This window comes from Gorilla gorilla, chromosome 15, assembly GCF_029281585.2.
Source record: "Gorilla gorilla gorilla isolate KB3781 chromosome 15, NHGRI_mGorGor1-v2.1_pri, whole genome shotgun sequence".
NCBI lineage: Eukaryota > Metazoa > Chordata > Mammalia > Primates > Hominidae > Gorilla > Gorilla gorilla.
This window is the reverse complement of record NC_073239.2, coordinates 124,741,763-124,762,646: the sequence shown is the minus strand read 5'-3', so window position 1 is coordinate 124,762,646 and position 20,884 is coordinate 124,741,763. Positions and strand designations below refer to the sequence as shown.

The following is a 20,884-nucleotide window of genomic DNA, read 5'->3' as shown; positions in this document are numbered from 1 at the left end:
TCTCTGTTTCTTCTCTGAGCCATCTCATTTCTAATGTGTCCCTCTGGCTGATCTTGCTAACATGCAAGCTGACCCGTGTCACTGTCTGGCTTAAAAATTCCTCAGTGGCTCCCCATGACCTTCAGGCTCTAACAATGCTGTAGTTGGGTTCCTACTCATCACCCCTCCCCTGCCCTGCTCACCTGATGCCCTCTAACCATGGTGGGCCACTTGCCCTTCGCTGAACGAGCAATATGCTGAAGGCATTCTGTCTTTGCACCAACTCTGCTCCCTTGTTTGGCATGGGGATCAGGCCCATCCATCCTGGAGGCTCAGTTTCCATGCCAGTCCTGTTCTCCAGGAGCTCTCACCCTGCTGCTCCCTGGGCAAATCTGGGTTAGGTTGCCTGCCCTTGCTCCGGACCCCCACAGCATTCCAGCTTCCTCCAGCATAGCCCCTAGGCTGTACTTGTCTTCTCTCTTTACATGCCTTTCTCTGCGTCTTTATAGCCCCAGAGCCCAGACCAATGCTTGACAGATGGCTGTCCCCATAGGTTCCTCACTGAAGCTCCCTCCCTCTCCAGCAGCAAGCCCCCTCCTCAGGTGGGCTCTCAGGTACCACCTGCCATGTGATGCCATACATCTCAGACCCTGAAACTCAGCAAAAGACCTGCTCAGAACCTGAGAATGGACAGTTTTGGACTTTCTTAAAGCTAAATCTGATATGTCTAATCTGACATGTCTGATTTAGATACATCTAAAGAAAGTAGACATATCTAATAATCTACTTTCTTTAGACGTATCTAAATCAGATTATTTTCATAGAAAGTCTTAATTCATCAGCCAAAATATAATAAAGTAATTTGAACCAGGAAATTACCCATAGAAAAGTGACTAAAATCTAATGTGCTGACACAAACGAAATTAATCACTTCCATCTGTATATATCGGTTCTCAGTTGACCCAGCACATAAAGCGTTTATACTTGCCTGGGATATCCACTAGAACTTACCCTAAGTAATATACAATGCATAGAAAGTGCATTTTAGAATAATGAGATATATGAGAGACAGAAGATAAGCTTGGACACAAACTGGTATCAGAGGACAGACTGTTCTGGAATTACCCCTCTGCTGAGGATTACTACCTTTCACAGGGTAGAGGGTGTGGCAGCACTGTTCCTCTGCCTAGAGGTTCAAGAGCCTGCTTTGTCATTAGAACTAATTAATTTCTGTTAGTAATGTGGAAAAGTCTATGTTCCAATCACCGGCATGTGGAACATGGGATGGGGCAAACTTGCTTCTTTGGAATGAATATCATTCTATCACCTTTATAAAACTAATCCTTTGTGGGTACTTCATTCTATATTTCTAATTTGTATTCCAAATGTAGATCTATAGCTACTTCTTTCCTACTCTGAGCCACTAGATGAGGCATGAGCAAATGGGGAAAATGTAAATAAAGCCTCATTTGATGATTGATGTCTTAGGAACTCTGTCCTCATTCAAAGCGTTTTCTCTTCCAAACTGTATTCTCCCAATATCCTAATAAGTCCTTTAAGTGGCATCACAAAGCATCCTTTTCTGAGCAGCAAGACACAAAAAATAATAGCTATCCCATTAAACTGTTGGGCAAGAACTCTGGCTGCAAGAATTACTCTTGTTCTGTAACAAAACCCTTTCTCCTTCTCTAAGGATAAATTTGACCTTGGGTTAACTTTCTATCTCAGTTCCCCTAGAAAACAATGAAGGTAGAATGTTAGCTGAATTACTAGGCAACAAAGCATATGGTTAAAATGATCCCGGATTTGGTAAATTGCATAAATATCTAGTAGAAAGTCATAGCTCTAGGCTTTTCTGAGTGCAATGATTCTTGTAACTTAATATGACCCTTGCTGGGACCTTAGAAGGCATACTATGGAGCAGTTCTAAGAGATACTGGCTTCTTTGGGGCATCTAAGCCAAGAAAGACTCATATCCACCAATGTGGATCTTGTCCTTTTGCACCCGAGCTTTCACTTGAGGAGCCAGAGACTAGTCTCTGGAACTCTTGCAAATACTCCACTGAAGAGAAATGCTTGACACTGACTGTCCAGCAAGCCGTGTTTCCTGCCCTGTATCCTTCTAAGTGAATCTGAGCCAAGTGTGGCTTATGGTAGTGAACTTGTAAGACTGCATGCTTAGGTGAAAACCTCTAGTGGATGTGGCATAACTACCACCCCGTGTATAAGGTATGGCTATTGTGTTTTCTGCAATGCGTTTTCTTAAAGACGTGGGATAGAATTTCAAGGAAAGAGTAAATTGATTCTCCCTTTAAAATAGGTTAAATTGATAAAATACTAAGAGAAAACACCCTATATTTAGGCAACTACACCAGGACTGCAACCATGCAAAAAGGATGAGTAAACTTGCTTAAGGTTTGGGAGGAAATATAGAAATATTCATATTGCTGTTTTGTTAAATGAGATATGGGATTCAGGGTGATGTTCTTTTTAGAAAGTATTTATTATGGCATTATAATATGGTCTGTGTAATATATTAACATTTTAAAAAATAAGTGGAAGGCCCTTTGACTGCATCATACCCAGCTTAATCCAGTGCTCCTTCTCCCTAAGCTGTCCTACCATCTTAAATATCCTCTTCATTCAGCCATCAAAAATAATGAAGAGACCCAGTACAGTGGCTCACGCTTGTAATCCCAGCACTTTGGGAGACTGAGGCAGGTGGGTCACTTGAGGTCAGGAGTTCGAGACCAGCCTGGCCAACGTGACATGGCAAAACTCTGTCTCTACTAAAAATACAAAATTAGCCAGGTATGGTGGTACAGGCCTGTAATCCCAGCTACTCGGAAGGCTGAGGCAGGAGAATTGCTTGAACCTGGGAGGCAGAGGTTGCAGTGAGCCAAGATCGTGCTGCTGCTCTCCAGTCTGAGTGACCAAGCGAGACTCCATCTCAGAAAAGTGGTAGAGATTAAAATGCAAAACAAAAAAGTTGTATTGGGAGGTTGGTAGTGGAGTGAGAGGGATATCTCAGTGCTGGCTATGATGCTTTTCTAGCACTAAGATTTCTCCTTGCAGGATAAGTCTTGCTGAGATAATGTCATTAGGTAAAAGGCAGAGGCTGTGTGCAGCCTGTAGTACTTAATATGGAGACCAGTATATTTGGTTTTAAAAATGGTACCTCCAAATATAATACTTAAAGAAAAGGGAAGCTGATACCCCATTTCTATGACATATGCCTAGAATTTTGGTGCTTTTGTTTCCCGCAAGAATGAAATGTTCTATTATTTTTTCATTTTCAGAATATATTCCTCTCATTAGAACCCCATATTATATGTATAACCCAAAAAGTGGAAACCATGTTCTTCCACCAGTGGCATTAGACCAAGAAAGCCTGCCTTTGAACCTTTAAAAGCCTGTCTCCAATCCTTAAACCCTTAATGGCTAGTGAACACAGCAATTCCCAATTAAGAGTCCTCAAATCTGATCTCAAAAATAACTGTCATGTTTTAGTAGAAGAGTGTACCTGAGACTTGGCCCTAGAAACATGTTTAAATGTCAACAATAACAGCAGATACCTGGAAACTTGTTCACTTGACCGGAGAATATGTCATTGTCGTGAAATGAAACTCCATGCCAGTAGATGTCACAAGGCAAGCGCCGGCCAAATGGGAACTAGAAGAGAAAAAATGTGACTCACAATAAGAATAAGAAGAGCAGCGACCACACTGACTATCCATTATGTACACATTCCTGGCACCCTGGTGTACTTACCATGGTTTAATCCTTATAATACGCATATGAGGTAAGTGATATTCTTTGCCATTTTACAGATGAGGAAACAGATTCAAACCGGTTTAATAACTTGTTCCAAGTGGTAGAGCTCTGATTACATGTGGCAGATACTACACTCCTGGCTTTGCAGGCACCATTTCACTTTAATCCTTATAACTACCCTATAAAGGATTACTCCCATTTTGCTGATTCAAAACTTGGGGCTGACAGAGGTAATTTAACATGCCCAAGGGTCACACAGAGCTGGTAAGGGGAGGAACCATGATTAGAGTCCAGGTCTATCCAAATTCCAAGCCCATACATCCCTTCCTCTGAAAATTACAACCCTCAACCGAGCCCAAAAGAATAAGCTTTCAGAGTCCCTCTTCCTTTATCTCTCTCTCTCTCTCTCTCTGTCACACACACACACACACACACATACACACACACATATGCTCCATGAGGGTAAGATGAATCCCAGTGCCTGAAACAGTTCCCAAAACTCGTAAAGTCTTCCTGAATTAATAAATGAACAAATCAGGAGTGGTCATCTGACTCAAGATGAGATAACCAGATTCTCTCTTCCAGGAATCTGGAAATCAGAGATGCCAGGCAGCCTCTGCTGGCCCTTGAACTGGCAGGGATAAAAAGCCAGGGCAGGGCAGCTGTGCTTGGCTATGCGCACAGGAGCAGAGACAGCCAGTCTGCTGAGAGACAAGAAAGGAGCAGGTGTGGGAGGGAAAGCAGAGATGAGACAACATGGCCCTAGAAACTCAGACTGAGTGGCCTCAGACCTGCGTAAGCCTGTAAGATAGCCTTGTATCCTGAGAACACCTTTTTGGTCTTCTAAAATCTTGTTTGGCACAAGCTATAGAGTTTCAATTATTTGCAGCCAGAAAATTTCTCAATGAGACAAAAGGGCCTGTTCTTTCCACTACATCCTGCTGCTTCTCAAAGTTATCAACAAGCTCTGCATTTAATGAACATATTTTTTAAATCTGTAACTCAGATAACCTTGTTAAAGGAGAAAAGGGAGGCCATGTTAGTTCATATTCAGAATTTGCTTGTTAAAAGTGCACACGAATAGATATGCCAACATATTAAATAAAAATTTTTGATTTTCCCATTCTAGGACTATAGGTAATCAGAATTTTTATCTACTTCAAGTTGAGGGGCCAAGGTCCAATGGAAGAACATAGCCTTACTAATGAAATGGTGGTGACTCAATGCTTTCCATCCATTCCACATTAAAATGAAGCCAGCCTCAAGTCATTTAAATCAGTCACATTATTTCAAAGCCGTGCACAGTGAGGCATATGTTGTACACTCTACTCACATTAACAACTTCTATCTATAATTTACAGCATTTTGCTCATTTTCTTTTTATGCAATGGGCTGTAAGTTATTAATTCAGTACTCATAAATACAATGAGATACAACATATGTTATTTTCTTCTAGCTGTTAAGTGCTAATATAGAGAAGGAGAAAATAACCAGAATTAAGCAGGCTATCCAAGCAAAGGGTAAAGTGGCTTTGCTTTGTTGCCCACAATGAGGAACAAACACCTTGTCAGTGGGCAACCCAATGACTCTTATCTCCTTTTTCATCACTCTTCAATGCTTACCACCCTCATGAATACCAAATTGCCCCTCCTTTTAGAGGCACCTGTAGCTCATTCAGTTTTGAGAAACTACCATTTTTTAAAATGTGTCCATTCACTCAATAATTATTATATGCCAGACTAGGTGCTAGGAATATGGGGGATATAATTTTAATTAAGTCCCAGGATTTCACAATCCTACCTCTTTTTAAGCTCCTTTAAAAACTGTCCGCTTACACAGCTAACATCATACTCAATGGTAAAATACTAAAAGCTTTAAAGCTTTTCCTCCATGATCAGGAATAAGACAAAGATGCCCACTTTTATTTAACATCAACATAGTATTATAAATTCTAGCCAGAATAGGCAAGAGAAAGAAATAGAAGGTGTCCACATTAGAAAATAAGAAGCAAAATTATCTGTTTGTTGATGACATGATCCCATATGTAGAAAACTCTAATGATTCCACAGAAAAATATTAAAAGTAATAAACAAATTCAGCAAAGTTGCAGGATACAAAATCAACACATAAAAATCAACTGTGTTTCATACATGATAAGGAACAATCCAAAAAGGACATGTTTTTAAGAATTCCATTTATAATAGCATCAAAAAGAATAAAATACTTAGGAATTAACCAAAAAGGTGAAAGACTTGTACACTGAAAACTATAAAATATTTGTAAAAGAAATTACAGAAGATATTAATACAAATAAACAGAAAGATATCCTATGCTCATAGACCGGAAGAGTTAATATTGTTAGGATGTCAATACTACCCAAAATGGTCTACAGATGCAATGCAGTCTCTATCAAAATCCCAATAACTTTTTTCAAAATAAAAAAATCCATCCTAAAATTCATATGGAATTACAAGGGACCCCAAATAGCAAAAACAATCTTGAAAAAAAAAAAAAAAGAACCAAGTGGAGTTCTCATACTTCCTTTTTTTTTTTTTTTTTTTTTTTTTTTTGAAACAAGAGTCTTCCTCCGTCACCCAGGCTGGAGTGCAGTGGTACAATCTCAGCTCACTGCAACCTCTGCCTCCTGGATCAAGTGATTCTTTCTCTTCCGCCTCAGCCCCCCGAGTGGCTGGGATTACTGGCACATGCCAGCGCACCCAGCTAATTCTTGTATTTTTAGTAGAGGCTGGGTTTTGCCACGTTGGCCAGTCTGGTCTCAGGCCATCCACCTGCCTAGGCCTCCCCAAGTGCTGGGATTAAAGGCGTGAGTCACTGCGCCCAGGCTGGAGGTCTCACATTTCCTGATGCCAAAAACAAAGCTACAGTAATCAAATAGTGTATACAATAACAATGAGATACCACCAGACACCTATTACAATGGCCAAAGTCCAAAACACTGACACACCAAATGCTGGCAAGGATGTCGAGCAACAGGAACCCTCATTCCTTTCTGGTGGAAATGCAAAATGGTAAAGCCACTTTAGAAGGCAGTTTGGCAGTTTCTTACAAAACTAAACATACTCTTATTATATAATCCAGCAATTAGTTCTCCTTGGTATTTATCCAAATGGGTTGAAAAACTTATATCCACACAAAAATCTGCACATGAATGTTTATAGCAGCTGTATTCATAACTGCCAAAACTTGGAAGCAGCTGAGATGTCCTTCAGTAGGTGAGTCCTTCTGTAGGTGAGTAGATAAATAAACTACAGTATATCCAAACATTGAAATATTATTCAGTGCTAAAAAGAAATGAGCTGTCAAGCCACAAAAGACATGGAGGAATCTTAAATGCATATTACTAAATGGAATAAGTCAATCTGAAAAATCTACATGCTGTATGATTCCAACTAAACTACATTCTGGAAAAGGCAAAACTACAGAGACAGTAAAAAGATCAGTATTTGCCAGGGGCCAGAGGGGAGGAAGAGATGAACAGGTGAAGTACAGAGGATTTTAGAGCAGTGAAAATACTCTGTGTGATACTATAATGGTAGATACATGTCATTATACGTTTTTCAAAACCCATAGAATAGCACCAAGAGTGAAGAGTAATGTAAACTATGGACTTTGGGTGATGATGACATGTCAATGTAGTTTCATCAGTTGTAAAAAACACACCACTCTGATTCAGGATTTTGATGGTGGGGGAGGCCATCAATGCAGGTGGTGGAAAATCTCTGTACCATATGCTCAATTTTGCTGTGAACCAAAAATGCTTTAAAAATGAAAATAAAAACAAATGAAAAAAATCAGTGTGGTACTGGCATAAAGACAGATATAGAGGACAGTGGGATAGGATAGCTCAGAAATAAAGCCTCTCAGGTGTGATCAAATGATTCTCAACAAGGATGACAAGACTATTCAATAGAGAAAGGGCAGTCTTTTCAACAAGTGGTGCTGGGAAAACTGAATATCCACGTGCAAAAAGAATGAAGTTGGACCTTTACCTTATACCATATACAAAAATTAACCCAAAATAGATCAAAGGCCTAATCATATGAGCCAAAACTATTAAATCCCCTAGAAGAAAATATAGGAGAAAAGCTTCATAACACTAGAAATATAGAAAACATAGGAGAAAAGCTTCATAACACTGCATTTGGCAATGATTTCTTGGATATGACAACGTAAGCACAGCCAACAAAAAACAAAATAGGTAAATCAAAGATAAAAATTAAAAACTTTTTTCATCAAAAGACACTATGAACAGAGTGAAAAGGTAACCCACAGAATGGCAGAAAATATGTGAAAATCATATATTTGATAATAGATCAATAGTCAGAATATATTTTTTTCTTTTCTTTTTTTATTTTATTATTATACTTTAAGTTTTAGGGTACATGTGCACATTGTGCAGGTTTGTTACATATGTATACATGTGCCATGTTGGTGTGCTGCACCCATTAACTCGTCATTTAGCATTAGGTATATCTCCTAATGCTATCCCTTCCCCCTCCCCTCACCCCACAACAGTCCCCGACGTGTGATGTTCCCCTTCCTGTGTCCACGTGTTCTCATTGTTCAATTCCCACCTACGAGTGAGAACATGCGGTGTTTGGTTTTTTGTCCTTGCGATAGTTTGCTGAGAACGATGGTTTCCAGCTTCATCCATGTCCCTACAAAGGACATGAACTCATCCTTTTTTGTGGCTGCATAGTATTCCATGGTGTATATGTGCCACATTTTCTTAATCCAGTCTATCGTTGTTGGACATTTGGGTTGGTTCCAAGTCTTTGCTATTGTGAATAATGCCACAATAAACATACGTGTGCATGTGTCTTTATAGCAGCATGATTATAATCCTTTGGGTATATACCCAGTAATGGGATGGCTGGGTCAAATGGTATTTCTAGTTCTAGATCCCTGAGGAACCGCCACACTGACTTCCACAATGGTTGAACTAGTTTACAGTCCCACCAACAGTGTAAAAGTGTTCCTATTTCTCCACATCCTCTCCAGCACCGGTTGTTTCCTGACTTTTTAATGATCGCCATTCTAACTGGTGTGAGATGGTATCTCATTGTGGTTTTGATTTGCATTTCTCTGATGGCCAGTGATGATGAGCAGAATATATTTTTAAACTCCTACAACTCAACAATGAAAAAACACTTACAAAATGGACAAAAGTCCTGAATAGACATTTCTCCTAAGATATACTAATGGCCAATGAGCATATGAAAAAATATTTAACATCATTAATCATTTAAAAAATTGCAAATCAAAATCATAAGAAACTGCTTCATACCCATTAGGATAACTATTATCAAAAACAGGCTGGGCGAGGTGGCACACACCTGTAATCACAGCACTTTGGGAGGCTGATGCGGGAGGAGTTCAAGACCAGCCTCAGCAACGTAGCAGGGCCCCCATCTAACAAACAACAACAGCAAAATACCTGAAAAATTAGCTGGGCATGGTGGCATGCCTGTAGTCCCAACTACTCGGGAAGCTGAAGTAGGAGGATTGCTTGAACCCAGGTGTTTGAGGCTATAGTGAACTATGATTGCACCACTGCTCTCCAGCCTAGATGATAGAGACCCTATCTAAAAAAAAAGAAAAAAAAATCACAAGACCTAAGTGTTGACAAGTATATAGAGAAATTGGAACCCTTGCACATTAAGAATATAGAAAGCTGTGTAGTTTTAAAAAAAAAATTACTGGCTGATCGATCTAGCAATTCCAGTTCTGGGTGTATCCCCAAAAAGAAATGAAAGCAGGCTGGGAGTGGTTCCTCACCCTTGTAATCCCAGCACTTTGGGAGGCCGAGGTGGGCAGATCACCTGAGGTCAGGAGTTCAAGATCAGCCTGGCCAACATGGCGAAACTCTGTCTCTACTACAAATACAAATATTAGCCGGGCGTCGTGGTGCGCCTGTAATCCCAGTTACTTGGGAGGCTGAGGCAGGAGAATCGCTTGAACCCAGGAAGCAGAGGTTGCAGTGAGCCAAGATCACGCCACTGCACTCCAGCCTGGGCGACAGAGTGAGACTCCATCTCAAAAAAAAGAAAAGAAATGAAAGCAGAAACTCAAACAGATATTTATATACCAACATTCATAGGAGCATTATTCACAATAGCCAAAATGTAGAAAAAGCCCAGGTGTGCCCATTAGTGGATGAAGAAATAAACACAGTATGGTATATAAATACAATAGAAAATTATCCAGCCTTATAAAGGAAGGAAATTCTGCTACAACATGGATGTACCTTGAAGATGTGATGCTAAGTGAATGAGCCAGACACAAAAAGACAAATATCGTATGATTCTACTTATCTGAGGAACCTAGAGTAGTCAAATTCATAGAGGCAGAAAGTAGGATGGTGGTTGCCAGGGGCTGAAGGGAACAGAAATAGGGAGTCAGTGTTTAATGGGTACAGAGTGTCAGTTTGGGAAGATGAGAAAGTTCTGGAGATGCATGACGGTGATGGTCGGACAGCAGTGTGATTGTACTTAAAGCCACTGAACTGTACACCTAAAAATGGTTAAAATGGTAAATTTTATATCATGTATGTTTTACCACAATAAAAACAAAACACCATCTACTTAAGCCCCCTGATAGAGTTTGGATTTGTGTCCCCGCCCAAGTTTCATGTCGACTTGCAATCCCCAGTGTTGGAGAAGAGGCCTGGTGGGAGGTGATTGGATCATGGGGACAGACTTCCCTCTTGCTGCTCTCGTGACAGTGAATTCTCACGAGATCTGGTTGTTTAAAAGTGTGTAGCACCTCCCCCTCTTCTCTTTCTTCCTCCTGCTCCAGCCATATAAGACACCTCCTTCCTGTTTGCCTTCTTCCATGATTGTAAGTTTCCTGAGGCCTCCAGAGCCATTCTTCCTGTACAGCCTGCGAACCATGAGCCAATTAAACCTCTTTCCCTTATCAATTACCCAGTCTCAGGTAGTTCTTTATAGCAAGAACAGACTAATACGCCCCCTGCAGCTGAGGGGCCATTTGTGGCTCTACTCTGAGCTGTCTGCAGCATAGAATGCTGTTCAGATTGTCATGGAGCATTGAAAGCTGACAAATGGTTCTCAGATCCCCATTCTCCATCTTTTTCCAGTCCCGACCATCCTCCCAGTTTCCCGGGTTCTAAATCTGGTAGTCATCTTTCCTTTTCTCTTCTTCAGACACTTTTGGAAAAAGCACTGGATTTGGGATCAGCAGACCTGAGAGTCCTAGACTTGTCTCTGGCACTCACTGTGAGATTGTAATTAAGCCTCTATCCTCAGGAGATAGAGATGAGGAAACGTGGCAAGACAGCGAGGAGAACCAACCAAGATATGGAAATGGAAGGGCTTAGTACATGCCACAGAACAACAACACAATCTGAGTTCCATCATTGATTCAGGTACTCATTAGGTGTTGATTAAGTACCTCCTACGCACCAAAGGGTCTCAGGAGCCAACAACACAATGGGAAATGTCTGCCTTTGGAGTATACGGTCCACGGGGGAGAAGATGATAAGCCAGATGGTGCTTAAAGGTATCACTATAAACCATGGTAGGGGCTGTGGAAGGAATCCCAGAGAGCAACGAGGGCACAGGAAGACCCAGTCACATCTGGGGAGCCTGAGAAGGCCACCCCGTGTCAGGTGACCACCTGTCCATTTGTCCAGAAGGTTCCAGCGTATGCCTGTTGTCCTGGTGTTATTATTCATAACACCCATTGCACTTTCAAATGTATCCCAGTTTGGGTAATAAATAAAATGGTCAACCTTTTCCTGAGGATGGGCAATTTGAGCTGAGATTGGAAGGAAGAATGGGAGTTGACTAGGAGATGAGGGAAGAAGGGTGTTCAGACAGAAAATAAATGTGTAAAAGCACAGAGGTAGGACTGTCATTGGCTCAAGGCAAAGCCTGATGGAGGGTCAGGGTGGCTGCAACAGAGAGGACAAGAGGGAAGTGGTGGAGATGAGACTTCAGCAGGGGGCAGCTCAGGTAGGGCTGCACCCTGTGCTGGAGCATGCCCCCGCCCCCTCTCCCCGGAAGAGAATGAACCCAGCGAGCCAGCTGGGAAAGAGAGACCACAGAGAGAGAGAGTACATGTTGTAAAAGCAAGGGAAAAGTGTTTCAAGACTAAAGGAGTGGTGGGAAGCTGAGAGGTCAGACAAGATGAACATTAAAAACTGCCCATTTGATATAACGCCACAGAGAGCTTTGGAACCACTCCAGTTCACACCATCACTTTCCTGATTCCCTTACTATGCTTAGGATGTGCCTGTGCTGTTCTTTAGTTATTTCATGTGTAATCCTTATCTCCCTCATTAACACTATGCACTTCTAGGGCTAGGGACAATTTGATATGCATGTCTCAGGTCTCCAGTGGGGTGTAACCAGGTATCTGGCAGGTCCCAGGCCCACAGGAAAATTAGAAGCCATAATCCTGAGAATCACCCATGTCACCTTCTCCCTCCTCAACATCCACTGGGCAGCAAGCCCTCTGGCTGATCTCCTAGCTTATTTTTAATTTCCTCTCCTTCCTGAATCCCCACTGCCTCTGCCTTACTTCAGGGCCTCATCTCTCACCAGCCTCCTCCCCCATCTCCCTTCCTCCAGGGTCTCCTCTTTAGTCTACCTGACACACAGCAGGATGAGAGACTTTTATTTTCATTATTTTATTTTTATTTTTTCAGAGATGGGGTCTCACTCTGTCAGCCAGCCTGGGTGCAGTGGTGTGATAATAGCTCACTGCAGCTTCAAACTCCTAGCCTCAAGTGATCCTCCTGCATCAGCCTCCCTAGTAGCTGGAACTATAAGTACATGGCACAGCACCTGACTATATCTTTTACTTTTTGTAGAGTCAGAGTTGCGCTATGTTGCCCAGGCTGGTCTCAAACTCCTGGCCTCAAGCAGTTTTACCATCTTGGCTTTCCAAAGTGCTGGGATTATAGATGTGAGGCACTGAACCCAGCCCAGATTTTTATTTTTAAACACAGCTCTGACCATATCACTCCTTTGCTACAACTCTTCAATGCCTCCCCGTGGACCGACCACAGGATCAAGGCTAAGCTCCAAGCCTCATCTGAAAGACACTTCACAGACTCCCCTCTGCCAACCTGCCCACCTCAAGTTGGGCCACTTAACTCTTGGGCACTTGCACTGTCACTGTGACTACTTTTGATCCTTTAAGGATACAGCACTTTATTACTTGGTGGCCTGGGTTTCTTCATGTCCTTCCGCCTGGGATCTTCTGACTGGGCTTGCCCATCCACTCCCCCTCCATGATGATGATCTCTCAGCTCTCTTTGTCTGTGGCCTCTGTCGCTACACCCATCACAGGCCATTCTGCAACATCTTGTCTGTACATCTGTCCACCTGGCCACTTTGCAAACTCCTTAAGCACAAGGAAAGCCCATGATCATCAGTGTTTCCCTAACACCAAGTCTTCAACACCCTGTAGGCTTTGTTTTTAACCTTTCTGAGGTCATAAATTCCTTTGAGATTCTTGCCAGAAAAAAAAAAAATGCACACACATGCACAAAATCTTCCACATGAGCTTAGGAGATTCAAAGACTCCCTACAGCCCCTAGTTGTTCTCAGATACCAGTGTTAGCAATGCCTGCAGTAATGTTTCATGAATAAATGAACTCACAAAGAGCAGCCACTCAAATACATGTCATCATCATCACCACTAACATTAGCATTTAGGTAATGCTTGTTCCTACGTCTATGTGTTAAACACTTTACATGTATTACCTTATTTAATCCACAAACATGATAAAAGTGCTATTAACCCTATAATAAAGATTATGATATAGGTGCTACTATTAACCCTATTTGCAAATGAGGGCACCAAGTGCTAGGAGAGTAAATAACTTTCCCAAGGTCACAGAGGTATTATATTAAGGGCAGAGGCAGGATCAAATCCAGGTCTGCGCAGTTTCCAGGCCCATGCACTTAAGCACTACAGATGTCTTTTTGGAGACTGCTATAGTCTTATTTACTAGTCACGCGTGAATAACTGTAACCCTCACCCTACATGCTACCATCTTTGTCACAAAGAAAGTTCCTCCCCCAGAGTATACACCTGGATGGACCCGAAATCTTTTCCCTCTTGACCAGAAGAACTAAAAACAAACTTGCAAAATAGTCACGTTCAAACGAGAACTGAAGCTGTTAAATGTTCTTTGAGCAAATCTGTGTTTAAGGAATTGATGTTCGGGTCCCTCTTCTAATGGCCCAAAGAGAAAATTCAAGTCCCCCTGGGGACTTTGCAAAATGAAATTTCACAGTGAATGCTGATGAAAGTACAGTTCACATTTCTGTACTTTGTGAATGATTTTCTTCATAAAGCTTCTCTATGAACAGAAAGCATTTCAACTGACTGAGGATAAAGGTGGCAAATAAGCTTTGATATAAGCAAGTCTGTGTGCAATGCATCTGTAGGGGGGAAATGGTCCAAATGGCTGCTCTAAGATGAGGGGTCCAAAGTACTCAAAGGAAACACAGGGAAGGTGCTGTCATGGCTAAGGTACCAAGCGTGGACCAGCGAGACCCCAGCTTAAGCCCCAACCGACCACACCCCACTCAGAGACTCCAACAGTGACTTTGCTTCCGCAGCTCAGCTACAACTGAGAAAAACAATAGTAATAAAACCTGTCCACCTCCCAGGGCTGTTATGTGGACTGCGATAACACATGGGAAAGCATTTTGTAAACAGTACATTGCTGTAATATGAGACAAGTTATTATTGTTAATGTCCAAGGAAATCACCTCAACAAGTAACTTCAATTTAAAAAGACGCCAACCAAATATCGCGTGTCATTAGGACAGCTCTTGAGTAAGGACACTGCGGTGTGCGTGCACTTGGGAAACCTTCCATGATGCCTTCAGGCAGGTTAATAGAGTTCTCTCCAATGTTCCCCTGGCATTCTGTTGGTGCCAGTAATATAGCCACTGTCTTACGGGGCATTAATGTTTACATGACGGCCTCCCTCACCTGACAGGATGCTTCAGGGGAGAGACATTTTATTCTTCTTTCTATCCTCTCCCCTACCTGTGGTCTGCAGCCTCCAAGATGGTCCCCAGTGATCCCTGCCTCCTGGAATTCAATCCCTTGTGTGTCCTCTCCCACATTGTCACAGGCTTGGTCTAGATGACCAATGGCATACAGCAGAAGTGATAAGCCGTCACTTCTGATATTTAGGATATTTTTATAAAAAGACTACGGTGTCTGCCTTAGTCTCCTCACTCCCCCTTTGCTTTGGGAATGCCTAGGGAGACACCCACGTGGTAAGCAACCGAAGTCACCTGCCATCAGCCATGTGAGTGAGCTTGGAAGTGGATCCGTCAGCCCCAGTCAAGTACTCAGGGTCTGCGACTCTGCCCAACAGCTTGACTGTAGCCTCATGAAAAAGCCTAAGCCAGAACCACCCAGCTAAGTCACACTCAGATTCCTAACCCTCAAAAATGGTGTAAGATCATGGATGTTTTTTTTTTAAGCTGCTTAGTTTTGGGGAAATTTGTTACACAGCAATAGATAATGAATGCACCATTTCAGTTTCAGAGCAAGGTCCCAGAGAAAGAACATGTTCTGAGAATGAACGAATTTAAGATTAATATATCCTTATAATATAATGAATATAGTAATTACTATTGAGTACTTAACAATGTGCCAGGTATCTTACATAAATGCCTCCATTTTGCAGATAAAGAAATATAATCCCATTGCTAATAAGTGACAAACCCAGAATTTTAAGCCATGTTGGTTTATCTCCAAAGACTGCACTCCTTCAATTCGACTAAGGGGGATGGATGGATGGATGGATGAAATGAGCACATACAGCAGAGATTTGTGACAAACACTTCAAAGAAGATATCATAAATTTCTTTAACATACCCTGCAGTTTCTGCCTTGACATCCATTTTGTGGTCTAGCATAAGTTATTTGAAACCCAGTCATACCACATCGCCTTTGGCCTAGTTAAAACTTTTCCTCCCATGTGGTTGTTTGTGATACTGCCTGCTTGTTGCTCATCCCACGGACCCAAAACCCAACACACCCACAGCTGCTGACCACAACAAAACCTAATCACCAACACCAGAGTCTGTCTGTCTCTCTTCTCTCTCTCTTTCTCTCTCTCTGTGTCTCTCTCTTGCTCACTCACTCGCTCTCACTTCCCACTCACTGGTTGAGCTCTCTGTCCCCTCCAGACTTCCAGAGAGTCCCCAGTCAATGCCCCTAAACTCTCTGGATCCTCTGAGTAATAAATTTCTTCTGTTTCACCTCCTCATTGTGTCTCATCTGACACACACCCAAACCTAACTTTCCCCTTGGTCAGGGCTCTCCTGGAGACTGGCTATCTTGGCCTGTGGCCACGCTCAACAGAGAGACCTCGAGACCAAATTAGAAAGAACCCATAACAATAAAAATCATAAAAGAAAAAACATAGCACAGAAAAGTCCAGAAGAGGCCAATTAAGACAAAGAAAGAACTAAGCAACTGCCCTTCAAGAGTGGACAAAAAAAAACTATCACTCTTCCTCAATCGAGAAAAAAAGCAGACTAAGAAAATACTGGTGGAAATTGATGAAATCCTGAAGGGTGTGACCAGATGGAACACAGTTCTATCTGCCACATGTGAGCACATCAAAAGAAGGCATGTCCCTTTCAGGCCTGAAAGAGGGAGGCCCGCTCACTTCTCTGCCTTGCTGCTCACATCTCAGTGAACAGCATTGCTCCCCAGGCAGAGGAGAAATTCCACCCCAACTGAGGGGCCCAGGAAGATTCCAGGCTCACTCTTGCCTATGGAAAATGGAGCTGGTGAGAAAAGGTTTCCCCATGCCAGCGAGGGACCAGACAGCTTCCCGACTGCAGTGTCTTTGGATGGGGCTGGTGGGGAAGCCCACCTGTGGGAGCAACTCCAAGCCTGTTTCCTCGATGGGAACAATAATGTCGACTTGATTGGGTTATTACAAGGATTAATAGTATGTTTGGACCACCTAGCACGGGGCCTGGCACACAATGCTTGATTCATAGCAGGTGTTCAAAAACTGCTGGTTTCTTCTTCTCTTCCATTCTTTCCTATCATTCTTCACCTCATACTTATTGACTGATAAGATTTTTAAAAACTCTTCCTTCATCCATCTTTCTGTTACCCAAAAGAGCTAGGAGATGGGGGTGTTTTGCAGGACTAGCCTAAGTTTAAATGTGCACATGGTACAATCAGGGTATTAAAGCCATGTGAGTCTTCATGGGTAGGCACGTAACCTCTGGAGAAAGCCCACAAGTGCAGAAAGGCTCCTTCCCTCTAGTTCAGGAACTTGGATTCAAACCTCAGCCCTGCCAACTATTAAGGGCCTGGGTTTCATCATCTGAGAAAGATGAGTAGCAGAGCCTCCCTCACAGGGGATGTTGTAAAGGTGAAAACAACCGCATAGGTGAAAGTCTGTTTGTGAATGGCCTGGCAGACAGTAGGAGTCAAATTAGTCCAATTAGAGAATATTGAGAGCAAGCCTCCTGGATTATTCACCTAATTAAGTCCCTTGGTGAGAAAGGCAGAGAGGAAGAGTCCCCAGACATGCCTGCTGGCAGAGAAAGCAGAAGCTGGCCCTCCACAAACCCACCTCAGGAAACACAGTCCATCAAGCATGGCTCTGGTCCACCAGGAATCCAGGAGCTGGGTCGGGGTAGAGGCAGATGTGTCGACAGATGTGCAAATGCACTCTGCGTGTCAAAGTGCTGTGTGAGAGCCCAGAGGGAGGAGCAGTGGTTTCTGGTCTAGATGAGAAAAGCTTAACCAAGGAGGGGCCACTGGAGCGGGGCGTGAAGTAGGCCTTCGCAAAGGAAGAGACAAAGGGAAATCAGGCAGAGGACTATAGGACAGCAGAGACGTCCCACGTGCCTGGAGCCTGGGGGGCAGGGGAACAGCCAAAGTTGGAGAGGTCCACGCAGCCCACACAGCCCACACAGATCACGGTAGGCTCACAGGGCAAGCTGCGGAGCTGGAGCTTGACTCTGCAGGTGGAGGAAGTGCCCAAGCAGGGCTGTGTCAGACCAGGGCAGAATGGAGAGTGGATGAGGAGTAGAGAGAGACTGAGAGCCGCCAGGACCATAAGGAAGCTGACCTAGGCTGGGAGAAAGGGGAGGGAGCATGGGTGGGGACTGGGCCCAGAAAAAAGTATGCGCAGGGAGCAGGGCTGGGGGAAGGCGTGGGAGAGTAAAGGCAGTCATGGCTCCGCGTGCAAGGACTGCTCTGACAGTTCACACACTTCACAGTGCCCTTCCCTACTGCCCGTGGGCTACCTTCCTGTCTCACCTCCGCCAGGTTCCTAGTCGTTTGGGAATCTGAAGGGAGAGGCTCCCACGGAGATAACTAGCGCTCTGAAGAGCCTTCCCATGTAATAAAGGCGCCGTCTGGCTCCAGTGGGTTTCCCGGGAACACAATAATTACTCATCCTCTAATAGAGCCAATAAATATAGCAAGAGGATAAGTAATTAACAACCTTTTGCTGGAAAGTAGCAATTCTTGTGATCTATGAAGTTTCCTTTTCCTGTTCACTTCTTCTTCATTATTGCAAATATGATACCCCGGGTAAGCGTGCCATTCATCCTTCACTGAGTTAATCACCAAAGCATGTTGTATTTTTTATTAAATCCATTCATTATAATTGACTCATATGAATGGAAGCTGGAAGAGCGGTGGTGAGGCCCATCGTCCGCCTTGCTTCCGCTTGTGATTGCAATACTTTTAATGAGATCAAAATTGTTACCAAACAATTTAACAATGGGGAGGAAAAAAACCCATTAGTAGGAGGGGAAGATAACCTTGCCCCTTTCATAATTTCAGCGTACCATAGCAATCTCCTCCAGTTATTTATTCTGCTATCTAATTTCCCACCCATAAAGAATCTTTATCAGTAGTAATTATATTATTAGGCAACAGAAAAAGAAAAACTTCACAAACTTCTAAAGCGATTTACCTCTTGGCTTGCAGTTTTAATTAAAATTCCAGTTTATTTAGCAAATAGCTCTGAAAAGATTAGATACCAATTTAGCACTATGTTCTCTTTCCACTTTCCAATTCATGAGGGTGATACAAACAACAAAATAATCTCTTTAAATGACTCTTACTCCATTCCATCATAATTCAGCCCATGGAAAAGAGCTCCAATATCAATTATAAATTATAAATGAACTCCATTATACCCTGCAAATTATCAACAGTAATCTCCCAGTTCTCTACTTTCTCACAGTTGGTAAATTACATCAATTCACCACTAGGCCTCAAATTACCTAGACTCTTCCACATCAAAACTTTAAATGGTTTATTAACTGAAATGGAAACAATGCAAATCAGGTTTCCGTTTCAGCAACATTTACCTCCCACCCAGGATATCAGACAACTTTATCCAAAGTCGCACCTGACTTCTCTTAGGGCGGCTATTCCCCAGCTATCCAGGAACCCAGTCCAATTCAGTACTTTCCCCAACAAAAAGTCCCACCAGAGCATTGGTCTAAAGGCACCACGGTGTTGCCAGTCCATAAATTCATTTATTCAACACATAAGCAAGTCATGCCTTTGAGCCAGGCAGTATGCTCGGGGAATGCTCAGACATTCCACACACAGGAGCAGAGGGTTAGTGGTGACAGGCAAAGCTGAAGGGGGGATGTATCAGTCTGGGTTCTCTAGAAAGACAGGACTAATAGGATAGATAGATAGATAGATAAAGGGGAGTTTATTAAGTATTAACTCACATGATCACAAGGTCCCACAATAGTCTATCTGCAAGCTGAGGAGCAAGGAAGCCAGACCGAATCCCAAAGCTGAAGAACTTGGAATCCGATGTTCAAAGGCAGGAAGCATCCAGCATGGGAGAAAGATGTGGGCTGGGAGGCTAAGCCATTCCAGGATTTTCACATCTTTCTGCCTGCTTTATATTCTAGATGCCCTGGCAGCTGATTAGATGGTGCCCACTCAGATTACGAGTGGGTCTGCCCTTCCCAGCCCACTGACTCAAATGTTAATCTCCTTTGGCAACACGCTCACAGACACACCCAGAATCAATACTTTGCATCCTTCAGTGCAATCAAGTTGACACTCAGTATTAACCATCACAGGGGAACACAGGAGGATGAATGAACCAGTGGACCAGTCAGATAAATAAGGCCTGCAGTCACCATCTAAGCCAAGCTTTTTACCTATGCTGTCAAATTTCCAGTCAGAGCTCCACACCACCTTGTAAACAGCCATCATATCCTCATTTCACAGAAGGAGCAACCAAGGCTCGGAAAGGTTGAAGCCATTTGAACTGACTCTTGGCGAAAAAAAGGGAAGTTACCAAAAGACTGGGAGGGAGGGTGTTCCCTCAGGAGGAAGCAAACCGCATGGGCAAAGACTGAGCAGCGAGAAGCCAGGAGCCCAAGCTGCTGGTCCTGTGTGTGGCCACTAACTTGCGGAGCTGCCTCGGGCATTCACAGACCTCTTCAAGCCTATTTCCCCATTTGCCGTACGCAGGATATCCCCCATTCTGCAAATCTGCAAGGGGCTGCTCTTCTTTTCCAGCAATCGACAATGACTTGTGCTGAGCCTGATGTATCCACTGCTGCCAAAATAACGTACCCAAGGGAGAGAGAAGAGGTCTCCTAGAGGACTAACTAAAGGTGACTGGGCTCTGCCCCCTCCAAATTCATTTGCTCCTCCTGATCCCAAAACCCAGCCTGAAATTCCCAGAGATGTGCCACTGCCACAAGAGACTCGAGTCATACAATCACATATTAACAAAAATTAATATTGTACCAATAATTTCTGTAATAATAATGAAAATGGTGGCTACTATTTATGTGCTGTGTATATTACACGTGCTATCTCAATTCACTCTCACAACAACACTACGAAATAGGTAGATATATTATTTTCACTTTACCTAAGTGAAAAACCTAAACTCAGAGCAATTAAATAACTGGTTTATTTAACCCTCTGGTACTGCATCCAGTAAGTGGTAGAACAAGGACTAGAACCCAGCCTCATTAAATCCTTAGGCCCCATGGAACTGAGCCTAGGAGAAATGGATGAGATTCCTTTAACTGTCATAGAACTGCGGTGATGATGGGGTGTGTACTGAGTTCCTAGG

The 20,884-nt window shown here is 42.9% G+C and overlaps 1 pseudogene; it reads right to left on the bottom strand.

Moving 5' to 3' along the window:
* LOC129527285 (NADH dehydrogenase [ubiquinone] 1 alpha subcomplex subunit 8-like) overlaps positions 1-20,884 on the bottom strand; it is a 135,717-nt pseudogene that overhangs the window by 21,967 nt on the left and 92,866 nt on the right.